The sequence below is a fragment of the Mustela nigripes genome, chromosome 9, assembly GCF_022355385.1.
Source record: "Mustela nigripes isolate SB6536 chromosome 9, MUSNIG.SB6536, whole genome shotgun sequence".
Lineage (NCBI taxonomy): Eukaryota > Metazoa > Chordata > Mammalia > Carnivora > Mustelidae > Mustela > Mustela nigripes.
In genome coordinates, this window is record NC_081565.1 from 84,919,954 (window position 1) to 84,933,099 (window position 13,146).

General features: G+C 44.8%; 1 protein-coding gene across 9 annotated transcripts in view; it reads right to left on the minus strand.

The window, feature by feature from the left end:
- Positions 1-13,146, minus strand: part of RFX3 (regulatory factor X3) — a 444,560-nt gene that overhangs the window by 286,297 nt on the left and 145,117 nt on the right. The window contains exon 1 of one of the 9 annotated variants that reach the window (XM_059411954.1): positions 2,114-2,339. The exons of 7 other annotated variants lie outside the window; for them this stretch is intronic. The gene's annotated coding sequence lies outside the window, so the exon portion shown is untranslated. Of the gene's footprint in view, positions 1-1,737; positions 1,831-2,113; positions 2,340-13,146 lie in introns of those variants that run through there. One more of the 9 variants, XM_059411955.1, reaches the window with a different exon arrangement.

Sequence of the window (13,146 nt, forward strand, 5' to 3'; positions counted from 1 at the left end):
CTGTCTCAAGACAGCAAAACTCCTATTAACTTCAGAGACAGTATATAGGACCCACGAGCTTCACCATCCAAAAGTGTTCAGGCATTTGACACTCATCTGAACAGGAAGAAAAAAAAAATACAAGTTAGTATTAGAGATTTGCATGGAACCCTGGTTGGGGAATGAATATAAAGAAATTTGAGTTCTCTGAGAAAGACTTCTTCCATCCTCAGTTAAAACAGCAATCACAAGGCAATGAATTGAAAGAGAAGTTTTTTGAAAACCCCAACTCTTATTTTACAAAGTATTAGCCTTAATGGTGTTACAATTACCCAACCTGCTCATTGACAATCTCAAGAATAATTAATACTGTCACATTATTCACAGGCTGCTCTGTTAGGTAAATCAATATGTGTTTGCTGTGGGAAGGAAGACTGTTTAAATACGTATTTTTAAATTCCAAATTGGAAACTTCAATATGTGCAAATATAACAGCACACTGTATCTGTTTTAGCACACATTCATTATCAAACTCTTTACCAATAAGCTACTAATTAAACGTTAGGCAGAAAGACGGAACAAATTTACAGGATCTGTAAAACTGGGTTACCTCTAGCCAAGAGCCCTACTACTGGAGGGCTGATAAGTATTCAAAATCTACAGAGAAACAGATTTTTAAATGACAGACTAAAAAAAGGGAAAAAAAAGTGCTCTCTCCTCAGCAGCTTGAAGTCACTGTCCAAAGAGACCCAAAAGTAAACAAAAAAAAAGAATAGGTTAAGTACACAGATGCCTAGATCTTGACAACCACAAAGAAAGTGAAATATACACACGTTTCAAGTTGAGAAGCTTCATACATTCTTTATGAACAACTTGACTTCCATTTCAACTCTCAAAGGAAAACGAACAGAGAAGACGAGGTGGGGGGGGGGGGGCACTCTTCAAAGTACCACTGTCACAAATAACATTGTAAACGGAGTTCTCCCGAAGCTCCCTGATGCCCTTTTCCCTATTTATCTCCTAACCACAATGAGAACGGTTAACACTCCGCGGTGGGCACGGAGGTTCGTCCAAGCGAAATGGAACCTCACGGCCACCCCTCCCACCTCCGCAGGAAGGATAAAGCACTGTCAGTAACTACTAACCCAAGTACCACAGATGCCCTGCATCTGGTTTAAATCACAAGCACACACGCGCGCGCACACACGCGCACACCCGCGCACACACGCACACACACACACACACACACACACCCCAAAAAAAGAGAGAAAGAGAGAGAGGAGAGAGACTTGTTTTAAAAATCTCTTTCCCAGGGCAGCGGAGAGCCCAGCGGAGAGGCCCCTGGTTTCAGTGTGTGTGCAAGGGGTGTGGGGGGAGGAGGGGGGGGAGGGAAGAGTGCTGAATGGATATTAAGACTGTTTGCAGCACAAAGAAAACACAGTTTTAAAAGAAAAAAAAAAGAACCCGTGCAGCGGAGGATGGCAAAAGCAGAGCAGCCCATTTAGCACACGGCCGAGAGGGGCCAAAAGGAAGGGAACGGGCGGTGGGAAAAGTTCCCCGTTGTACGAGGATAAAAATAACAAAACCCGTACCAAGGCCCCACAAGTGCACCACCACCACCACCACCACAACAACACACCACCTCGCGGGTCCCCCCGGCACGCTGCTGCCGGTCTCGCTTTGCAGAGAAGCAGGAAGCCAGCAGCTCGGGGAAAGCAGAGCATTAAAGGAAGAAAGCCAGCCAGCCTCTGCCTTCACCTGACCCTCCTGCTCGGAGCCAGACCCCGGCGAGAGCTCCCGCATCCGCGCCGGGGCGCCGGGGCTCCCGCTCCCGCTCGGCTCGCAGCCTCCGGCGCTCCCGCTCCATCCCTGACGCGCGGCCGCCGAGGGCCGGGGCGGCGCGGCGCCCACACCCCCGAGCCAGCCGCGGCGCGCTCGGTCCATTGTAAACAAGCCGGGGCGCGGAGCCCCTCGGCGGCGGCGGTGGCGGCGCCGCGGCCGCCCCCGGGGTCAGGAGGGAGACCCCCGCGCGGCCACACTCGGCTCGCGCGCACGGACACACACACGCACGGACACACGCGCTCCCACGCAGCCACACGCTCCCACACACATGTAGAGACCGAAGAATATTCACCTTGGCTGTGGATTATTGTGGTGTTGTTGGTGGGTGATGGAGATGGTGGTGGTGGGGAGGAGGAGGAGGAAGAGGAGGAGGAGGAGGAGAGGAGTAGTTGTTGTTGATGGGTAACAGTCGCCAGGACTACGGTGACTATGGCGCTTGATTCACAAGGCAACGGTTGCTATAACTCACAAAAGAGAGAGAGAGGGAGAGAGAGAGGGAGCGAGAGGGAGAGGGAGACACTCGCACGGGGAGGGGTGGGGAGGGAAGAGCGGAGGAGGCGGGCCCGGCGAGCCGCCGGAAGGGGCGGGCTCGGCGCCGTGACGGACAGCCCCGAGCCCGGGCCCGGGCGGCCGGCGCCGGGGGAGGGGGGAGCCGGGGGCGCGGGGAGCGCGAGGCGGGGTTCCGAGGACGGGCTCCGGCGAGCTGCGCTGGGGTCTGGCGGGGGCTGAGGTCACCCCAGAGGCCTCTCGGAGGTGCGCTTACTCCCCGCGCTGACGAGGCAGCAGGGGGGCTGCAGGGGCGTGGTGCGAGGGGTACTTTCCGCGAGGCGAGAGCCGCCGGGCCCGGCAGCCAGCTCTGCGCACAGCAGCCGCAGAGCCGCGAGAGGGTAACGAGGAACCCGGGAGAGGGGGCGTGGAGGGCGATTCCACACACTTTCTGGGAGACCAACTCCGGCGGGCAAAGAAGCCGCTTTGAAGAGCGGTCTCCTCCCCCGCTCCTGGCCTGGAACGTCATTTCCGGGGCGGGGCGGGCGGAGGGTCCCGGATGTGCCGCCGCTCTGCTCTTCCCCCCCTTCTTTTTCCCCCGTTTTTTTTTTTTTTTTTTTTTTTTTCTCCCTTCTCCGTTTCTGAGGTGCCGGCGGTGTTCCCACTTGCATCCGCTGTCCGCCTTCCAGCATGCCTGGGCGCTTCCGAGCTCCGGGGCCCGCGCCGGACTGGAGCGCCCGAGCCGCCTGCGCCCTGCTGCCCGCGGCGCTCCGGCCCGCTCCCGCCTCCTGCGGCCCCGACTCGGAGGAGCGCGGGCGGCGGGGGTGGGAGCGAGCTGCCTCCGCCGCCATCTTAGAGCAGGCGAGCCCCGGGCGTGTGGAGGCCGCGCGTCGCCTCCCGCTGTCCGGCCGCGGCGTGGCGCGCGGACGGCCGGGGCCGAGCCCGTCCGGCTCCCGCTCGGGAGCGGGAGGCGGGGTGCTCCCTCCCTGCCCGCGGGCGGGCGGCCGTCCTCGCGGGAGGACGAGCGAGTGCATGGCGGCCCCCCTGGGCGGAAGCGCTGAGGGGCGGGCTAGTTCCCACCTGCCGGGGTCGCACCCGGTTCCGTTCTGACCCCCCAACCCGAAGCGAGCTGCTCGCCGTCGTGGACGTCGGCCGGACCGGGGCACCCGAGCTCAGCCCGCTCTCCTACTCCCTGCCTCGCCCTCGGCCCTATTGACAACCTGCGGTGTCCGTGTTTCCGGCCGGGTGGACGAATGGCTTCCTCGGGGGCGGATGCTGTCAGCACACCCCCGGCGCCCGCTGCCAGCATCCCGGTCCAATCCCCTGCACGCAGCCGTCCTGCAGGCACACTCCCCCGGGCCCTGCCGATGCCCCAAACCTCCAACACGGGCAGCTAAGCTGCTTAGCCAAGACAATAACATTAGAAGTGGAGCCTAAGGAAGTCAGTTCTCTGGAGGCTTAATTTTTGCACCTGCAAAATAAGGGATTTGGGGCCGACATCAATTCCCAGGGCTAAAATAATAATAGCGACCATTACTGAGCGCTTACGCTGCCCCGGACATTGTGCTTAGTGTTTTACATACATTATCTCATTTAATCCTCGCAGTGCCCCTGTTAGGTACGAAATACTCTCATTTTAGGGGAAGCAGGCACAGAGTCCTTAACTAGTCGGTGGTTTTATGTTACTGCTCCGTGCCCTGGAATATTAGATGAGAGTATTTTAGGAAGCAACTGTTGAAACAATAGATTGAAGAAAGTGATGTTGCCCTAGGTAATCAATCAACGAACGACTCACAGAGGCTTATGCTAGTGTGTTACAATGTAGCAGTGAACGGGGCGAGCACAGTGCTCAAGCTGAAAGGTTTCAGGACTCACTCGCTGGTACCAGACCCTTTTAGTCCGAGGCAAATGACAGTGCAGTGATCAATAGTTGTTAACCGCTCCAAACTGAATATTCATTTCATTGCATTTACAGCTCTAAGTCCTCTGTTCTTGCAATGGTGTGCAAGAACACCCACAGCCCTGAAGAGCTTTGCTGTTTTAGTTGAATTGCTTGATACACTTTGCCTGGCCCTTCCCTCGCTGGAGGCTTTTGCTTCTGAACTGCGGGCAGTGAGCACAGTTCTAGCTAGTGTCCTCCCCACCCTTTAATTGACTGCTTTCAATCTGCAGGCAAGAAAGCCATAAGGAAGCTTGTGCACAACTGTGTCCCAAGAGTATAAATAGGTACTTTGAGGAACTCTTAGAAAAAGTGTGACCTTTATGTGAGGACGTTTTAACACCAGCCTTAGGCTGCTTAGAGACTGTTGGTTTTTTTGTGTTTTGTTTTTTTGTTGTTGTTGTTTTGTTTTGTTGTTTTAATGTTTTCTTGATTTGGCCTTTTCCTGAGTTAGGAATAGATAAATTTTCAATGTTACTGCCCTACTGAATCACCTTAACTAAGCTACGGGTTCAAGCTCTAGATTCAGAAACAGGCTGGATTATATATGTATGTATGGTTTTGTGCTATAACTAGTTATGAAAGGACCCAGAAATCCCTTTACCTCTAATCAGGTGTGATAGGATCTCCTTTTTGGTCATTTTTAAGCATAGTTACAATTTCACAATATGGTGTCCATATATTTCAGAAATAAATTACATAAGTCACAGAAAAGACTCAGAAGTGTCTAGCTTTTATCAACCTGTTACAGGCAATACACACTAGACTTAATTAAAAGAAAAAAAAAAGACATCTAAACAAAAAAAATTTTTTTATATTCCTTGACAAATGCAGTGAACTGCCAATGTAACAATTATTTATTGAGTACCAAAAGAGGGCCAGACATAGTTCTTGTCTATAAAATGCTCAAAGTCGTATCTGTGAATTTAAAATGCTGTGTCCTTTGAACTTGGATTGTTTCTGCTCTCAACTTGGACTGCTTGTCAGAGACATCATTTAACACATTTGTATCTGCACCACTTGAAAACTATGGAGTCTAGATTATGTATGGATGAATACTTTAAAAATCATTCTTAAGGGTAAATTTCCTTTTCAGTATTGTCATTAGGTTATTTTCTCTTATTGATATCTGCTGCATATTCAAGAACTAATAAATGAACATTAATGCTTGTAAAAGGAAAAACTGCTTATGAAAAAAAAATACTGATGAGGATAGGTTTACTTCTGAAAAATTGTATGTATGAGAGTTTTGAAAATTAACGTATTGGTCTGTCACAACTTACCACGGAATTGTGATGAATCCTTGTATAAAGCAGAAACCACTTCTGTTTCACACTTTTAATTTGATTATAATATCTGATTCTCTTCAGTTAAAAGACACCTAGAAGTTTTAATTCTCATATGTGAAATGAATAGTTTCATTTTAACCAGTATTTATTGAGTACTTATGATATGCAGAGCCCTGGGGAATTAAACAACTAGATTACGAATTGCCTTTACTAGGTCTGAAATTCTGAGGATATATGAATTATCAATAATGATAGAGGGCCGCCTAGGTGGCTCAGTCAGTTAAGCATCTGCCTTCAGCTCAGGTCATGATCCTGGGGTTCTGGGATTGAGTCCCACATCAGGCTCCCTGCTAAGCAGGGAATCTGCTTCTCCCTCTTCTTCTGCCCCTCCCCCTCATGTGCTCACTCTCAGGCTCTCAAATAAAATCTTTTTTTTTTTTTTAAGATTTTATTTATTTATTTGTCAGAGAGAGGGAGAGCGAGCGAGTACAGGCAGACAGAATGGCAGGCAGAGGCAGAGGGAGAAGCAGGCTCCCTGCGGAGCAAGGAGCCCGATGTGGGACTCGATCCCAGGACGCTGGGATCATGACCTGAGCTGAAGGCAGCCGCTTAACCAACTGAGCCACCCAGGCGTCCCTCAAGTAAAATCTTAAAAAAAAAAAAAAAAAATGATATAGACTTGTAAAGGCCAAGGTAATTCAGAACTATACATAATTTACCACTTTTCTCTGGAGAAACCCCAAATCTACCCATCCTCACCCAAAATATATCTTGGTTTTTAAAACATTGCAGTAAATAAATAAAAATAAAAATATTGCAGTATTTTTTCTTCTGGTGGATTGGTCTTTCTAATTGACATTTATTTATTTATTTATTTATTTATGAAAATTTTGTTTTTTATTTGACAGACAGGGATCACAAGTAGGCAGAGAGGCAGGCAGAGAGAGAGAGAGGGAAGCAGGCTCCCCGCTGAGCAGAGAGCCCAATGCGGGACTCGATCTCAGGACCCTGAGATCATGACTTGAGCAGAAGGCAGAGCTCAACCCACTGAGCCACCCAGGTGCCCCTCTAATTGATATTTAATCAAATATCTTTCTGTATCTTTCTAATATAAATCAGGTGTTTACTCAGCAGTCCTGAGGTATATCTTACATCCTTACATCCATATATATATAACCAGAAATTAAGTTTTTACCCCAGCACAGAAAGATGGTAATAGAATCCCATGTTGACTAGCTTTTCTCAAGACCAGAATACACACTTCATTTAATGCAGAATGTCATATAGAATATTTGCAACATTAAAATCAGATAAATGGAGTGGTGCCTGGGTGCTAAGTCAGTTAAGCGTCCAGCTCTTGAGTCCGGCTCAGGTCATAATTTCAAGTTTGTGAAATCAAGCCCCGCATGGGCTCGATGCTCGGCACGGAGCCTGTGTGGGATCCTCTCCCTCTGTACCTCTCCCCACTCTCGTGCTCCATAAATGAATAAATCAATAAATAAAACCTTTTTTTAATAAAATCAAATCATTGGAAACAACACAAATGCCTCTCAGTAAGAGGATGAAAAAACGAATTGTGACACATTCGAACAATGGAAGACTGCTGAGCCATGAAAAGCAACTGGCTCATTGTACATAAGACAACATGAGTAGATGAATCTTAGAAACACTATGTTCAGCAAAAGAAGCCAGGCACAAAGTACATGCTGCATGAATCCATTTACAAAGAGTCCAAAAACAGGGAAAACTAATCTGTATTTAGTGTTGAGTTCTCAGTGATGGCAGGGGTGAAGAGATGGGATTTGTTGGAACAGCACGTAGGAGGACTAAGATGGTGTGAAGTATTCTGCACTCTCCAAAGCCAGAGCGACTAGCCTCATGGCTACTACAATCTAATTGTAAATTAAAATTAAATTAAAAATCAGTTCTGCTGTTGCCCTGGCGACATTTTCAACTTATTTGGTGCAGGGAGGGGTGGGTAGTGGGCAGAGAGAAGAATCTTGAGCAGGCTCCAGGCGGGCAGAGCCCAACACAGGGCTCCATCTCACAACCCTGAGATCAGGACCTGAGCCGAAATCAAGAGACAGATGCTAAACCAACTGAGCCACGCAGGTGCCCCTCACACTGGCAACACTTTAAGTGCTCTGTAGCCACAGTTGGCTAGGAGCTACCAAATTGAACTGTCGAGCTATAGAACATTACTACCGCAGAGTTTTTTTTTTTAGAGCGCTGTTCTAGATTTTGTTTTAGGTAGTATGTACATGTGTGGTCACAATTGTCAAAACTGTATACAGTGCACATTATATATGCATTATATGTTAGTAAAACCTGCCCCCAAGGCCCAGAAATCACTAATAGACGTATTATTACAGTATCACCTACCCAGCCAAACCCACTTTTCCTTAATATTTCATTCAGCACTGCAGAGAAAAGGATAAGTAATAGATAGTAAAATTATCCTTGGAAAATCTTCAAAAATGTGTTAAATGTGACCATACGATAGATAACGTTGATTCACCGCTCAAAGAAACAAGTTCTGCCACGTTACAATCCTAAATACATCTAGAAACCAAAGGAACTGCTTTTGAGGGCTCAAGTGAATGCTAGATGATTAAAGAGATTTTCTCCCTATTTCCACGCTGGAATGGAAGTATCTTAAATGTGTTGGATATCGTGTAATCTCATTCTGAGGTAACATTAGGATCAAGTTAAGAAAGTCATGTAAATTCTTGAGGTAACAGTTAAGCCTTAATGCTTTTGGAGGTCCAAGAAAACATGTGTAAATAAGGATTAAACAGTGAATTATCTCAATTCTAAAATTCTAATGTTCATGGATTTTCAGACATGGCATGCCAGGTGAATTGGTTCAAAATTCTAAATGCAAATGTTCTTGTAATACTTTTATGAAATTAGGAAATTTGGGGAGGTGAAAAAATACTTCCTATAAATTTAACAACTACTTCCACCATTTCTTAACTTTGTGAACTGCAGGTATATTTTTACAAGATAATGAGTTTGAACTGTATTAGAGATTAATTCTTACAACTTAATCAGGAATTAATGTTGCAAGACAGTATTTTTTTACTCAATTATTATCAAAAGTTCTTTATCAAATGTGATTTTATTTTATCCAGTCTGTAACTGGCACAGAAATGCTTTTTAAGTTGGTTCTCTCTCTCCCTTTATCTTTTCCCCCACTTTAATGTAATGTACATTCTGGAAAAAAACGTCTCCCACGTTCCTGTAGGACCATTATTCCTATTTAAATATACTCAAAGTATCTTCCCACTGGAATATGGCAAATATCTCACCCTCCCCCCACCAACATCACAATACATTATAAAGCCTAAATTTAAATAGTTTTTTTAATACTTATATCAACAGTTAAAGCATTATCACTGAATTTTTTTCACCCTTTTATTTTTTTTAACAACTTACCTCGGCCACTAATAAGGAAAAAATAGACTACTTACCCAAATTACATGAATCTGTCTCAACGCCATTTTGTTTTGTTTTAAAAAGACAACTTACATGCATGGAATATTTTTTCCAAAATTTTGTTTTGTTCTGTTTACATTTTCATTTTGAAGGACAGGAACACAAAAATATACATCGCACAGTGGAATGTTTAAAACATTTGTTTCTAAGCGTTGTTGAAATTTTAGCTAGAATTTTCTTCCATAAAAGAGATTAAAGTCATTTTTAAGACTCCTAGATCTGACTTAATGTGTGAAAGTACCTATTAGAATCTGGTTTTGGAGACCTCCAGCCCCACATCGTATCAAATATAGTAGAATGTACTCATGTACCACATAAAATACACATAATTAAGAAGTGAATTACAAATGACATAATGGTAAGTTTGTAGGCATCTAATTATTTGTTCATTTTGATCTGTAGCTTTCTTTTCTTATTTTGAAGTCAACTTTTTTTTTAAGATCAGCATTTTCAGAGAAGCTTGGAAAATGTTTAAGTCCTGGATATTGTGCTTCATGAATAAAATGGCCCTGAAATTTAGCAGGAAAATGGAATTTCGAAAAATTTATCTCTTAATTCATTTTTCATTCTTCCTATGTGAGGTAGAGGAAGTGTTAATTAACCAAAAAAATATGGAAATCCACTGAAATAACAAAATTACAGTAAACTTCAAATACTGGTTTCATAAAGATGAGGGGGGAAAAAGGAATGTAATCAAGATATAGAAAAATTATTTTCTAAGATGACGTAAGTGTATTTGAACTCAGTACCTTAATTTGCTCCTACAATCTTTACTTCATTATAAAATTGCACATAAAAATCAAGACAATTGGATTTACATTGTCAGGATATCCTATTTGTAGCTTCAAATGTGTGACACAATAATTACAGACTTCTTGTTAAATGTGATATCATCCTTCACCCACAAGAAGTAACCCTTAAAGAAAGAACACTAATTTAGTTGAAGATTGATGAAAGACAAGAAATATGAATGTGAATAATTTAAGACAGTATATAAAAATCTGACAAGGAATTTTTCATAGAGTTAAACATGCTTATTTTTGAAAGTGAATAATTTTTTTAGGATTAAGTTCTTCCTGAAATCTAAAAAGATAAAAATGAAACATAAAATAAGCAGGTCATTTTCTTTCCAGCCGGTACTGATTCAGCGACCCAACAGTGTAATACCAACCACTGTGTTTCTGGAAAAGCCAGAAAATACATCAGCTTCTAAAGAACCAGCTATGGCATTGACAGAACTGAATGATCATAAACAAGATCTAAAAAGGGCAGCTTCGTCTGAGTAGGCATTCACTCTGCTGAGGCACACTCACTTTCTTGGTCAACTAGGGATGTATCCAATATAAATAATTCTTGTAAGAAAGTGTTGAAGTTAACTTAGTTGTGTAATCAAAACATTACAACTTATTAGCATTTCTTGAAGATCAAAACAACTTCTTTATTGGGCAATCATCTTTGAGAAAGAAATATTCTAAAAGTTTATTGTAGACTTCAAAAGATATAATGCTTACCTGTCCGAAACAGGTAAGGCAAGCTGGGAGTTGTAACACTTTTGGAAAGGAAGTGAACAGGAACGGAAATGCTCTTCATCCAATGCCAATGGTAATGGGTCAGTATAAAGGTGAGAGAAAGGAAAAATGTAACCAGAAAATATAATCAGCTGAGATGGTTTGGGGTTTTTTGTGTGTTTTGTGGTTTTTTTTGTTTTTAGTATTGTGGGTTGTGAGTTGATTTGCTCTGCTTGTCTTTTTTCATTTGTGGAGAAGAAACCAACAAGAAAGGATGAGTGAAATCATAGTTGTAGAGGGAAAAATGTAGCTAAGACTTGGATTAATGCTCTAACTAGGAATAGTGAGAGATATATTCAGAAAACTGGTAGACAATATGTGATCGTTACTGAGCATAAAAAATACCCAGTTCCCAGATAATTATTGAGGATGTCCTCTACATGCTACAGGAATTACCACAGGCACTCTGAGGGGCCAGGGGCGGGGCAGGTTGGGGAATAGAGCAGGTAGGGAAGAAAGAAGCAAGCAAGATACAGAAGAACTAAAAGTCCAAGTTCCTTCCTATACTGGGTATCTTTTATTCCTCCAGATTCACTCATTCTCTACTTGTCTTTGCCCTCTTTTCCAGAGGCTCACCTTCCTGGACCACCTCGTTGGATTCCCCGGCTTTCTGGTCTCCACGAGTGGGCAGCGCTGACAGGGAATCGGAGTCAGGGAAGAAGGAGTGTGAGGTCTGAGTATTATTACCCCGTTTGCCTCCCTCCATCGTTGCTTCGGAACAGTGGCATCCCTTGACTGAAGCTTCTGATAAAGGCTCCTTCCCCTGTTACCTTTGGGTTTAGGGGCCATAACAGCCCCACAGCTCCCTGGGTTGATACGTTGTCCATATGGCTCCCCTACCTCTGCACTGTATATCTCCTCAAAATTGCCCTCTTTCTTGTGTGTGATGCCACCAAGTAAGATCACAGACTATGGAGGCGCCTGGGGGGCCCCGTCAGTGAAGCCTCTGCCTTCAGCTCAGGTCATGATCCTGGAGTCCTGGGACTGGGCTCCCTGCTCAGCAGGAAGTCTGCTTCTCCCTCTGTCCCTCCCCCTCCCGTTTTCTCTCTCTCTCTCTCCATCTCAAATAAATAAGTCAATAAAATCTTTAAAAAAAGATCCCAGGCTATGTATTCCTCTGCTTGAGTCTCCATAACAACGCACCACAGACTGATGGGCTTTAACAGAAGCTTATTTTCCCAAAATTCTGGAGGTTAGAAGTTGAAGATCAAGGCATCGACGGGGCTGGTTTCTTCTAAGGCCTCTCCTTGGCTTGTAGATGGCCGTCTTCTCCTTGTGTCCTCACGGGGTGTCTTCTCTCTGTGTGTTCATGTCCTAATCCTGTCTTTACAAGGCCGCCTACCGGTGCTACTGGGGTAGGGCTCACCATAATGAACTCATATGAAAAAAAGCGCCTGTCCCCAGATACACTCACATGCTGAAGTACTGGGAGTCAGGGGTTCCGCACATAAATTGTGAGGTGAGAGAAGATGATTCACTACATAACAGACTTGTTGAAAAAGGAAGATGTTTTCTAATAAATGAAGAAATAATCTCAAGATTATGAGGATAGTATGAACATAAGAAAAGGATGGTATTACACTTAATCTGAGCAGAACATTAGAAAGGGGAAAGAAGTGGGGGAAGCAGACACAGTTTTATACATGGAAATCTCAGTGGGACATTCAAGTAGAGATACCCAGGGACACCTGAGTGACTCAGTGGGTTGGTTAAGGCTCTGGTTTCGGCTCAGGTCATGATCCCGGGGTCCTGGGATCGAGCCCGGCATCGGGCTCCCTGTTCAGCTGGGAGCCTGCTTCTCTTCCTTTCTCTCTCTGCCTGCCTCTCTGCCTACTTGTGATCTCTGTCTGTGAAATAAATAAATAAAAATCTTTAAGAAAAAAATTAATAAAAATAAAAAAATTAAAAAGTAGAGAGACCCATACAGAAAGCACAGGCACTGGGAAGAACCATCTAGGTAACAAAGTAACAATCACAGCTAAACTTTAGGAGGCACCAGAAAGACTGCTCGTTATTTTTCCCCTTCTTCTATCATAACAGAATTTCTCCTGCTTCTACTGGACCCTTTCCACAAAATGACTTCCAGAGCTCCTGTTCTGGTCCTACTTGACGCTAGATGAGGACCTGTAACTAAGTTCTGGTTGGTGGGATGTAATCAGAACTGTTCGTAGGGCCCCTTCTAAGAAAGCGTCACCTTCCTTGCTTTGTCCCTTTTACCCACATTCCTTTGTCCATCCCGTGCTCAGAACTCGAGTGCCACAAACTTGGACCAAGCCAAGCACAGGACCGTAACAGAACTGGAGACTAAGTCCCTACTGATTGTGAGACCCCTATACTGCCCTCTATTATCTATATTTATGGAAGAAAAAAAAAAAAATCATAGCCATCTTGATTTCCGTCTCCCAGCTGAAATGAATCCTAATTAGTTCAAGCATTGGGGCATCTGGATGGCTCAGTCGTTAGGTGTCTGCCTTCGGCTCAGGCCCTGATCCCAATGTCCTGAGATCGAGCCCCACATCGGGTTCCCTGCTCAGTGGGAAGCCTG